Raw genomic sequence first — 12,451 nt, forward strand, 5'->3', positions numbered from 1 at the left:
CCTTCCTTCCCTCCTTCCTTCCCTCCTTCCTTCCCTCCTTCCCTCCTTCCTTCCTTCCCTCCTTCCTTCCCTCCTTCCTTCCCTCCTTCCTTCCTTCCCTCCCTCCTTCCTTCCCTCCCTCCTTCCTTCCCTCCCTCCTTCCTTCCCTCCCTCCTTCCCTCCTTCCTTCCTTCCTTCCCTCCTTCCTTCCCTCCTTCCTTCCCTCCCTCCTTCCTTCCCTCCCTCCTTCCTTCCCTCCCTCCTTCCTTCCCTCCCTCCTTCCTTCCCTCCCTCCTTCCTTCCCTCCCTCCTTCCTTCCCTCCCTCCTTCCTTCCTTCCCTCCTTCCTTCCTTCCCTCCTTCCTTCCTTCCCTCCTTCCTTCCTTCCCTCCTTCCTTCCTTCCCTCCTTCCTTCCTTCCCTCCTTCCTTCCTTCCCTCCTTCCTTCCCTCCTTCCCTCCTTCCTTCCCTCCTTCCTTCCCTCCTTCCTTCCTTCCCTCCCTCCCTCCTTCCTTCCTTCCCTCCTTCCTTCCTTCCCTCCTTCCTTCCCTCCTTCCTTCCCTCCTTCCTTCCTTCCTTCCCTCCTTCCTTCCCTCCTTCCTTCCCTCCTTCCTTCCCTCCTTCCTTCCCTCCTTCCTTCCCTCCTTCCTTCCCTCCTTCCTTCCTTCCCTCCCTCCTTCCTTCCTTCCCTCCCTCCTTCCTTCCCTCCCTCCTTCCTTCCCTCCCTCCTTCCTTCCCTCCCTCCTTCCTTCCCTCCTTCCTTCCTTCCCTCCTTCCTTCCTTCCTTCCCTCCTTCCTTCCCTCCTTCCTTCCTTCCCTCCTTCCTTCCCTCCCTCCTTCCTTCCCTCCTTCCTTCCCTCCTTCCTTCCTTCCCTCCTTCCTTCCTTCCCTCCTTCCTTCCTTCCCTCCTTCCTTCCTTCCTTCCTTTTTGGAGCTCACCACCTCTTTTGGATGAAGCTGGAGCGGCGCGTGGCTCCAGGCCTTTCATTGAAGCTCCAGCAGCTGCGGATGGGCCTGGGATGCTGGGCAGGAAGATGATGAAGATGATGAAGATGATGAAGATGACAAAGATGACGAAGATGATGAAGATGACGAGCGCATCCCCACGCGGGAAGACATCAAGAAGCTGATGGAAAGCAAGAAGAAGCAGCAGTCGCTCCAGGAGAGCTTTGGATGGCCCAGACCACCCCTTGTGCTTCGGATGCCCACACCACCCCTTGTGTTTTGGATACCCCAGACCACCCCTTGTGCTTTGGATGCCCACACCATCCCTTGTGTTTTGGATACCCCAGACCACCCCTTGTGTTTTGGATACCCCAGACCACCCCTTTGGGGAAGACCCTCCGTATGCTGAGGTGTTGCGTCTCCTTCCTCTTCATCCTCTAAAAGGTGTTTGGTGAAGAGCAGAGATGGAAGCGGGGGTTCCCATCATTTGGGATAAACCCTAAGAACTCATTTTGGTTGGAAAAGACCCTCGAGGTCATGGAGGCCAAGCATAACCTACCCCTGGCACTGACCCATATCCCTGAGGACGTTGTTTTGTGACACCATGGGGACCCCGCCTTGTCCTCAGGGCCCATTGTGACATCCTGGACACCCCCCATTGTCCCCAGAGCCCATTGTGACATCCTGGGGACCCCCTTTGTCCCCAGGGCCCATTGGACGTCCCATGACTCCCCCTTGTCCCCAGGGCCCATTGTGACATCCCAGTACCCCCCATTGTCCCCAGAGCCCATTGTGACATCCTAGGGACCCCCTTTGTCCCCAGGGCCCATTTTCGCACCATGGGGACCCCCTTTCTTACTGGGTCCCATTGTGACATTCCAGGACCTTACTTTGTCCCCAGGGCCCATTTTGGCACCATGGGGGATCCCTTTGTCACTGGGGCCCATTCTGACATTCAGGGCACCCCTCTCTGTCCCCAGGGCCCATTGTGACATGCTGGGGACTCCCATTGTCCCCAGGTCCCATTGTGACACCGTGGGGACCCCCTTTGTCCCTGTCGAGGGTTAAGATTCCTAACCCCAGACCATAACGCTAATCCTAATCCTAAACCTAAGCCTAATTCCTAACCCTAAACCCAATCCTAACCCAATCACTTAACCCTAACCCAATCTCTTAACCCTTATCCCAATCCCTTAACCCTAACCCAAACTCCTAACTCTAAGCCTAAGCCCAAGCCAGACGCCTAAGCCCAAGCCAGACGCCTAAGCCCAAGCCAGACGCCTAAGCCCAACCCTAACCCAAACTCCTAGCCTTAAGACTAACCCTAAATCCTAACTCAAACTCCTAACCCTAAGTCTAAGCCTAAACCAAACTCCTAAGCTTAAGACTAAGCCTAACCCAAACTCCTAAGCCTAACCCTAACCCAAACTCCAAAACCTAAGCCTAACCCTAACCCAAACTCCTAACCCTATGCCAACCTTAACCATATTCCTACCCTTTCCCCCTAAACCTGAAGTCTTACTGCTTACACAAACACTATTCCCTAACCCCTAACCTTAATCCTTACTCCTAACATTAACCCTAATACTAACCCTTATCACTAACCACATCCCTACCCATAAACCCTAAACCTAATCCTAATCAAACCCTAATAATAACCCTAACCCTAACCCTAACACCTATCCCTTCATCTAAACTTCTAATATTAGTCCAATCACTTACTGTAATCCTAAAGCAAGGCAGGAGACCTCTCACACACACAAAAGGAAACCCACACTAACGTGGGAGCTGAAGGTCGGCTTTTCAGGATTTGCCTGATGCAGTGCAGATGAGGACAGCCTGCAGAACAGGAAAAGAGGCTGACATGATCTGAAGGCCAGGTCAGGAGCCCCTCTCTTCCTCCACACTCCACAGTGCACAAGCACAGCACTCAATTGCTACCATCTTAGCCAACCCCAGAGAACAGGAGAGGTGGCTGGTGAAATCACTCCCTCCCCCGGGCCACCTGCCATGCAGTTGTCTCGTGGAGTACTGGCCTTGCTGCCAGTCAGGAGCCTGAGAGCGACCGGCACCACTAACCTCGACTTGCCAAAAGGCCCAGGAGTTGGGCTGGGTGCTGTCCATGGGGAAGGTGTGCTTGGCAAATTGGGAATGAGGTGGTGTGCAATGGTCGCTTCTGCTCGCCTTCCACAGGATGCTGCGCTGCAGCTATTGACATGAAAAAAAAAACAACAAACTTGGTGATCTAAAGAAAAGAGGTTTCCATGAGCCAAGAGAAGAAAATAAGAAGGAGAGCCCAGAGAAAAAGGAAGGGTAAAGACACAGCAGGGGAGAGGAAAGTGGGGGTGGTCAACAAATCAGAAGTGTTTTCTGTTAGAAGCAGAAAGGAAAAAAGGAAGGAGGGAAATGTAAACAACAGAAACCCCAGCGCACTGTCCTGAGCCCTGGCTGCACAGCGGCGCCCAGAGGGCCGGTCCCAGCCACTGCCTGGAGGCTGCAGAGTCTCCTCCTCCCATCACCCCAGGGGACAGGATACCCAGAGAAGATTGGTGAGGCCACCCCGCTCCAGGGACTGGCACCCCCGCCCCTCTGTCCTGAGCAAGAAGACAGGAGGCGTTCCTCCAGCCTTAATCCGGGATGGGAACAACAGCAGGGACCTGGCCCTGCACCCCAAACCAGAGCAATTGCTGCAGCCCTGGGGCTGAGGGGCTCTCCCTGTCTGCCTCCAGCTGAGCAAGACACCCAGCATCTGGTCTACACTGTCCCCAACACAATCTCCAGATCCCAAGACACAAGGCACCTATTGAAGACCCCAGGCAGAAGCTCAGACTCACTTTTTGGCACAAAACACCAGCTTCTTGGCTGGTAGTGGTGACATGGTGCTCTGGCCCTGAACAGCCTTCAGGACTCACCTGGCCTGTCACTGGGGAAGACACGGGTCTGTTGGTCACAGCTTTTTTCACCTGATCAGAGGCGCTGGCCCCAAGAGATAAAACAGAGCATGAGCACAGGGCCCCAGACTGCACCAAAGCCCTGAGCCTGCCCCCAGCCAGGCCCTGGCCAGCACGCCATGAGGGACGGCTGCACTGTCCCCCACAGCGCGGAGCCTCACTGGAGGAGTCGTGGCTCATGCTCAGGCAACGGGCTCTGCTTTGCCAGACAGAGGCAGCACAACAACAGCAGCTGCTTCCCTCTTGCCCACACCCTGCCTGACACTGGCAGTTAAGCAGCCTTGAGAGCAGGAACGGTGCAGCTGCAGGAACATCCCCTGTGAGAGCAGAGCTCGCCCCACCCAGACCCTGCCCCAGTACCTGATCTCCAGCACCAGGTCCAGGAAAGGGTCAGAGGTCTCCCAGATGCTCCTGCACACTGAGAACTTCACTGCAAAAGCAAGAGCAGTAAGCACACCCTGGCACAACACCTGCACCCAACACCACCCCAGCACAGCACAGGCAGCTGCCGTGTTCCCCCTCTCCAGCTTTGGGCTCTGGGATGTCGGCACCAGGATTCACAGCGTGCAATTCCACTGCGTGCTGGGACAGCAAGTGTTGCTCCGTAACTGCCAACGTGGGTTCTTCAGCTGGTGGCAAAGAGCTGGGGCCCACAGCCAACAGCATTTTCCATCACCACAACACACCCCACAACCCACAGGAACATCCAGACTGACCAGCTGCAGCTCTGGAGAAGTTACACACACTCAGCAGTTTTCCCAAAAGGTTTTTGCTCCAAGGTTCTCAGGGAAACCGCTGCCCTGGGACTCACAGGCCCAGGACCTGGCAGCCAGCGCTCACCACGGGAGCACAGGGATCTGCCAAAGATCTGGTGAACCAGCACGGTGGTCTGGTGATCCAACCTGGAGACAGCAGCACCAGAGCTCACACCGCCCCTCTGCAATGGCCACCTCCGTGAGCCACCGCAGGATCCAAACCCATCCCAGTGGCAGCTCCTCTCTCCTTCCAGTCAGGAGCATCTTGCCAACATTTATCCAGCACTTGCAGTGGCCACTAAGCAGGCCTGGAGCTGTCAGGAGAAAGGACTCCCTGGAGCTCACCCAGCTCTAAACTCAGCCCCAACCTGCTGCTGCCTCGGCAGCCGGCACTGCGAGCGGCGCAGAGATGGAGCAGTTGGCAAAGAGCTTTGCAAGGCAGAGCCCTCTGGGGCACAGCACTGAGCTGGACCCACTTCCCCTCTGCGTGACCGAGCGTCAGCCAAGAAAGCAGCAAGCTAAATTTCACAGGAACGGAAAATTAACATGGAAACGCTCATCTGTTCCCAGGTCGTACCTGTGGGATCGCCCCGAGGCTCACGGACACACTCAGGTGAAGCAGTCAAGGAGCCGCTGCCTACAGGGACGGCTGGAATCGAGCAGAAAGGAAAAGCGTTTCCATTTCACGTTGTGAAATGACCTGCAGCGCCTGGACGGGGGTCAGGCAACAACACGGGACCCAGACGCATGCTGAAATTGCCAAAGCTGCAGAGGGGCTGCAGACCCCTTGTCTGGGACCTGGCAGCTTCCAAACTACTGTGTCCAGGCCACATGCAACACCCCTCAAGGACCAGATGGACCAACACGGGGCCTCTCAGGGCCTTCTGACCAGGAGACCTCTCACACACACAAAAGGAAACCCACACTAACGTGGGAGCATGGAGCACCAGGGCAAAAAATGATCATCCATGTTTCTCCTAAATCAGAGCCTGCTGGCTACTGCAAGGCTCAACTATTGCAAGAAAACGTTCACAAATAATAAACCAAATACTAACAAACGCAAAAGGCCAGTAACCAATGAACACTGAACACTTACCCCTGCGATTCCCCTCAGGCTCAGGAACAGGATTACACCAAGAGGCTTGATCAGCATGGACTGCAGGAACCAAACAGGGAGTCAAACACGGGTGGGAGCTTCCACGGCACGTTGTGATCTCCTGCTTCCTCAGTCACCTGCTGTGATGGGAGAGGGTGAGATAATGACACGAGACACATACAGAGGTGTGTGTTCCCACAGCTAGAAACAGAGCACGGGTGACCTTTTTGCTGAGACCTAGCAGGTTTTCAGGCAAATTGAACATTCATGACTTGTCTGTGTAATACCACCAAGGCACAAAAAGCTTTTGGAAAGCCTCTGAGAGGATCTTGGGTACAATCACACATGAATAACCTATTAAAACACGAGTGTTTATTCGCTCAAGCAGACAGACAGTGACAACTCACCTCTGGGACAGCCCAAGGCTCCTAACCAGGACCCAGCTGAGAAGCTCGATCAACTCTGCCAAGGCCATGTCCTGGAGTCAAGCACAGATCAGAGAGGTTTCCAGGCTCACCGAGCAACACTCCTGCATTCCAGGTAAAAGAGGACATAGACAAGAGAGAAAAAACAAAACACAACACAACATATTTAGGACAACAGTGCCCATATCTTGCAGAAAAATAGCCGTATTTGGGGAAAAAACTGGCAAAACGACAAAATATTCCAAATATTTGGGGGCTAAATTGGTCAACACAGGCAAAACAATCTGAGTATTTGGGCAAAAAGTGGCCCAAAGAGGCAAAAACATCCACACTTGGGTGCAAAGCTGTCGGCAAACATGAAAACATCCCATATTTGGGATCACAGTGCCCATATCAGGGGAAAAAATGGGCAAAAGCACCTGAGTATATCGGGTCAAGAGAGGCAGAAAAAACCAAAGCACCACTAGATTTGAGCAAATCTGGCCAAAAAGGGGTATAACATCCCCAGATTCAGGGTGAAACTGGACCAAAGAGTCGAAGTATGCCCAGATTTGGGTAAAAAAATGGCCAAAAATGGCCCAAACACCCCCAGATTTGGGTATAAACAAAACTGGAAAACCAAAGAACTCCCAGATATAGGCAGAAACGATCCCAAAGGGCACAAATGTGCCCAGGTTTAGCTCTAAAGTGGCCCAAAGTGCCAAAGCAATCCCAGCTTTGATTTGAAACGGGCCCAAAGGCTCAAAGCGCGCCCTGGGATGGGGCCGTGTGGCACGAGGCTGGGGGGCAGGGAGGGCCCCACAGGGACTCAGTGCTGGTTTCTGCCCTGTGCCAGCACTCCCAGCCCCTGCTTGCCCAGAACCTGCCCCTGAAGCAGCCGCAGCCCCTCTCCCCTCCCTGCGGGTGTCTGCCCCCTGCCCACACCCTGGTGCTGCCTGGCTCGCCCTGCCCGGCCCAGCCCGGCTGCTCTCCCGGCCCCAGCCCCAGCCCTGGCCCCACTGCTGCCCTGCTGAGCTGCTCGGGGCTGGGTGCTGCCCCTGCTCGCCCACCTGCTCCCTGCGCTCGGCTGGAGCAGCCTGGGCGTCCCGGGCTGGCAGGGACACCAGGAGGAGGAACAGGGTGAGGACCATGGCCCCCACGCTCGCCCCATGATGCTGCTGCTGCCAAGACACAGCACAGCACGTCACCGTGGGGCTCTGACCTCACAGTCACATTGGAATCACCACATCTGCACACTGCTGCATGGCCTTGTGCTACACCAGCATGGAAGGAACAGAAGTGGAGAAGGGGGCACCTATTTTGGGAGGCAGCACTGCCTATGGGAGTGCACAGGCTCTCACTTCTTGCTTCCCAGAAATCAATCAATCAATCAATCAATCAATACCAAAAGCTACATATTAATAGTAAATTTAAAAAAAAAAAAAAAAAAGCCAGCTTCAAGGGTCTTTACTTGTAGCTATATTTGTCAGGCAGCTCTCTAGGAAGAAACCAGCTTTTCCTGCTAGTTTGACCACAGCTTCAATGCCTTTAAAGCCACCACTTCTGAGCTCTGCTGCTCCAACACAGCCTCACAGCCCAGCAAAATCATAGTGCAGGCAGAAAGCTTCACCATACAGAGATGGAGACAGTCAGGAATACGTTCCTCTCAAAAGCAGACACTGTAAACCACGAGAAACCCTGCACAGAGTTGGAGAAGGGTGGAGGAAACGGTGAGGAAGAAGCAGAGAGGTGCAGAGACAGAAGAGATGAAGAGGAAGAAGGACAGAGTAGGAAAGAGGAGGGAGCAGGGAGGGACGGGAGCACAAAACAGGATGAAATGAGCCCAAGGGCCCAGCACTCACCACAGTTCCTGCTCTCTGCACTGCCAGGCAAGCTGTGGAGTTCAGGCCCTTCTGTCTGCCTGCCTTTCCCTCCCCCTGTAGCTCCAGTCGTTTGTCCATCCCGCACCTAAGAGAACACATGGGTGTCTGACAGCTCTCACAGCACGAGGCTCCCCAGACGCACCCCACACACACACACACTATACGGCCGGACAGTGATTTTCCCCACTTACACAGGCCCTGCGGTGCACGTTTGTGATCTGCTCTGCTGAGGCTGCTCACAGGGACTCTTCCTCACCCAGAGGGGCAGCTGTCTCTGGTGCAGCTGCAGCAGCAGCTGTGGGGATCCCCTGCACTTCACCCTCCAGCTGCTTCCCCTTCTCCTGCTCTCTCCAGCTCCAGCCCCAGCAGCTCCTCTCCAGAAAGTGCCCCCTGCCCCCTCCCCCGCCCAGGAGAACAAGGCCAGAGCAGCCCACACACACCTGGGCCAGAGGCAGCAAGACATCTCCAGGGCCCCAGAGGGAGGAAAAAGGGCCCCAGGGCTGGGCCGGGCGCTGCTCGGCCTCGGGCAGCTCCACGGGCGCCATGCAAAGCTCACGCTGGCCGCCTGCAGAGCAACCGCCTGCTCAGCCTGGGCTGCGCCACCATTGGTCGGGAGGGCTGTCAGTCTCCTCCCCTGAGCTGATCCTGCAGCTCATTGGCTGCCTGGGCAGTGATTCTGTCCTGGTTTGAGGCTCACCATGCCCTGAGGTGATACTCTCTCTGATTGGCTGCCTGAGGGGTTACTCCCTCCACAGTGTCCGCCTTCCCTGAGCTGCTGTTTCCTCTGATTGGCTGTCTGGGATTTCCCCACTGGCTCCCCCCACCAAATGATTGGTCAGACTATTTGTCAATCATCCCTGTGCTGCACTCCCACCAGGTGTGATTGGTGCAGCCAGCACAGCCCGCCCCTGAGGGCTGCCCAGTTTGTTCAACTGTCGCCAACTGTCATGCAGGTCTCAAAGCTCGATTGGCTGCTTACGTTTCAATCACATGACTTACCCCGCCTCCTCAAATGTGATTGGCTGCATTTCATCCCCTGGCTGTCCACAGACTTCCGGGCGGTTGTTGCCAGGCAGCGAGCTCCACCTGAAAATGAAGCTGTGGGCCCTGACCAAAGGCCGTGGGTGATGAAAGACGTGTTGGGACCCTAAACATGAGGATTTGGCCCCAAGAGGGAGGCTCTGGGCACTCAGAAGGACGGGCAGATGCTACAGATGGCGCTTTGGGCCCTGCACATGAGGGCACCCTCTTGGCTCCACCCGAGCTGGGTTTGGTGCCCGTGACCCCACGTTCCAGCTCTGCTGTGCTTTCTGACCTCATGGGCCCTCTTGTCCTGCCAAACTTCTGCTGCCAAACCCTGCTGTGGGAAACAATCCCCTTGCCAAGAGAACAGCCCCGGGCAGGATCTCTCAGCAAAGCGTATTTTATAAACGATTTGGCAAGACCAGGTGTTCTACCCAAAGACAGCACAGGGAATGGGACAAAAAGCCCCCGCTTACACATCCACCAACCCCAGCTGCACATTCCCTGCCCTGCTCCCCAGCGCTTGGCACTGCAGGGGTTACAGACTCCCCAGGGCTGGCCTCAGTTTACCTGTCTCATTCATCTAATTAACAACCCTCTCACCTTATTGATTTATTTGAAATATGGATTCCTGGCTCTTTGGTTGCCCTTCCCCCTCGATTATCTTTTTAAATACAGTAATCAGTTTGGACTGTGAGCACCTTGGTGCCACCCTCGGTGTGCACGTGGGGACAGGCACAGTGGGGCACAGAAGGTGCTAAGGAGCCATCGACTGCCCCGTTGGAGGCTCCGGATCACGGGGGATGTGCGACTGCCACAGTGGGCATTGTGACGTCACTGCTGATGTCACCAAGGGCCCCGCCCAGGCACCCCTATAAAAGCAGGGCCGTGGGTGCAGAGCGGCATCCTCTGGCAGCACAGGGCGGCGGCCACCCCACCATGGCCCGGTACCGGCGAAGCAGGAGCCGCAGCCGCAGCCGCCGCCACGGCCGGCGCCGCTACCGGAGCCGCTCTGGCCGCCGCTCTGGGCGGAGCCGACGCCGGCGGTACAGGAGCAGCCGCCGCCGCAGGGGGACACGGCGCCGCCGCCGCTGAGCCAACCCCAGCACTGGCGTCTGCGGAACCGGCAGAGCCTTGGCCACCGCCACCGCCACACCAGTGACCACCACGGCTCCACCAATAAACTGGAATGATGGCACGGGGCGTGCGTGTGTCTCTGGGGTCCCTGTGGCCAGCTGTGTGTCCCACGGGTGTGTGTCTGTGCTGGGGCACGTATCCCATGGCTGGCATGGCCAGGACAAGCACGTCTGCAGGATGGAGCTGCCCCAGCCTCCCTGCTCCTGTGCTGGCTCTGACTCGTGCCCATGACCCAGCCCGTCTCCACATCCCAGCAGTCTCTGTGACCCAGGCCATCTCTGTCCCAGCCTATCTCTATGTCCCAGCCCACCCCCGTGTCCCAGTCCATCTCCATGTCTCAGCAGCCTCTGCACCCCCACCTGTCCTGGTTTTGGTAAAAAACAAGTTTCTCTTTTAGTGAATTTTGCCTGTCAGCCAAAGCCTTCATGTCAGCTGCATTTTCCTGGAGAACCAGACACATGTTTTGGCAAACCCAGCAATGGAATGGAAACTTATTGACAAGCACAGATGGACATCTCGCGAGAGGGGCAACGAGAAACCGGTGACCAACTGTGTATAACATTCCGTTCACGTGAATACTTCATATAAAAGCGGGAGATCACGAGGATCTCGTCCCTTTTTCCCTTCCCTTTTGCCTTTTTCCTTCCCTTCTGATCATGGCCGACATCAGGAGAGGACCTTGCTGGTCGTCCCTGCGAACTGAGGCCAGTGAGAGACTGAATCCAGCTCCGGTTGGCTGCAGAGTCTGATCCAGGACTTTGGGTGCTGGCTCTGCAGTTGCTCAGACTTACAAGATGGGTTTTGTATATTTGTATCATTTTCTCTGTTCTCATCAGTAGCATTAGTAAAACATCTTGAACTTTTCCAACTCTCTCCCCTCTGTGCTTCTTCCCCTCCCGCTCGCCTGTGCTGAGTGGGAAGGGGGGAGAGGGAGGGGCAAAAGGGGGAGTGGGGGGGAGAGGACGTTGACAACACATCTGCCAGGGTTTGATTGTCACCCCGCAATCTTAACCCTCGACAGGGACAAAGGGGGTCCTGGGATGTCACAATGGGCCCTGGGGACAACGGGGGGTCCTGGAAAGTCACAATGGGCCCAGGGGACAAAGGGGGGTCCCCGGGATGTTCACAATGGGCCCTGGGGACAATAGGGGTCCTGGCATGTCACAATGGGCCCTGGGGACAAAGGGGGGTCCCCAGGATATCACAATGGGCTCTGGTGACAATAGGGTCCCCAGGATGTCACGATGGCCCTCGGGACAAGGTGGGGTCCTGGGAGGTCACAATGGCCCCTGGGGACAAAGAGGGGTCCCCAGGATGTCACAATGTGCCCTGGGGACAATGGGGGGTCCTGCGATGTCACAATGGGCCCTGGGGAGAAAGAGGGGTCCCCAGGATGTTCACAATGGGCCCTGTGGACAACTGGGGGTCCTGGGACATCACAATGGGCCCTGGGGACAAAGGGGGTACCCATGGTGTCACAATGGACCCTGGGGACAAAGGGGGTCCCCAGGATGTCACAATGGCCCCTGGGGACAACGGGGGGTCCTGGGACGTCACAACGGACCCTGGGGACAAAGGGGGCTCTCTAGGATATCACAATGGGCTCTGGTGACAGAGGGGTCCCCAGGATGTCACAATGGGCCCTGGGGACAAAGAGGGGTCCCCACCCTGTCACAATGGGCTCTGGGGACAAAGTGGGATCCTGGGTTGTCACAATGGGCCCCAGCGACAAAGGGGATCCCCAGAATGTCACAATGGGTCCTGGGGACAACGGGGGTTCCTGGGACGTCACAATGGCCCATGGGGACAAACGAGGTCCCAAGGATGTCACAATGGTCCCTGGGGACAAAGGGCGTCCCCATGGTGTCACTATGGGCCCTGGGGACAAAGGGGGTCCCCACGGTGTCACAATGGGCCCTGGGGACAAAGTGGGGTCCCCAGGATGTCACAATAGGCCCTGGGGACAATGGGGGGTCCTGCGATGTCACAATGGGCCCTGGGGACAAAGGGAGTCCCCAGGATGTCACAATGGGCCCTGGGGACAATGGGGGGTCCTGCGATGTCACAATGGGCCCTGGGGACAAATGGGCCCCCCCAGGATATCACAATGGGCGCTGTGGACAAAGGGGTCCCCAGGATGTCACAATGAGCCCGAGGGACAAAAGGGGTCCCCACCCTGTCACAATGGGCCCTGGGGACAACGGGGGTCCTGGGACGTCACAATGGGTCCTGGGGACAAAAGGGGTCCCAAGGATGTCACAATGGCCCCTGGGGACAAAG

The sequence above is a fragment of the Patagioenas fasciata genome, chromosome 32 (genome assembly GCF_037038585.1).
Source record: "Patagioenas fasciata isolate bPatFas1 chromosome 32, bPatFas1.hap1, whole genome shotgun sequence".
Taxonomy (NCBI): Eukaryota; Metazoa; Chordata; class Aves; order Columbiformes; family Columbidae; genus Patagioenas; species Patagioenas fasciata.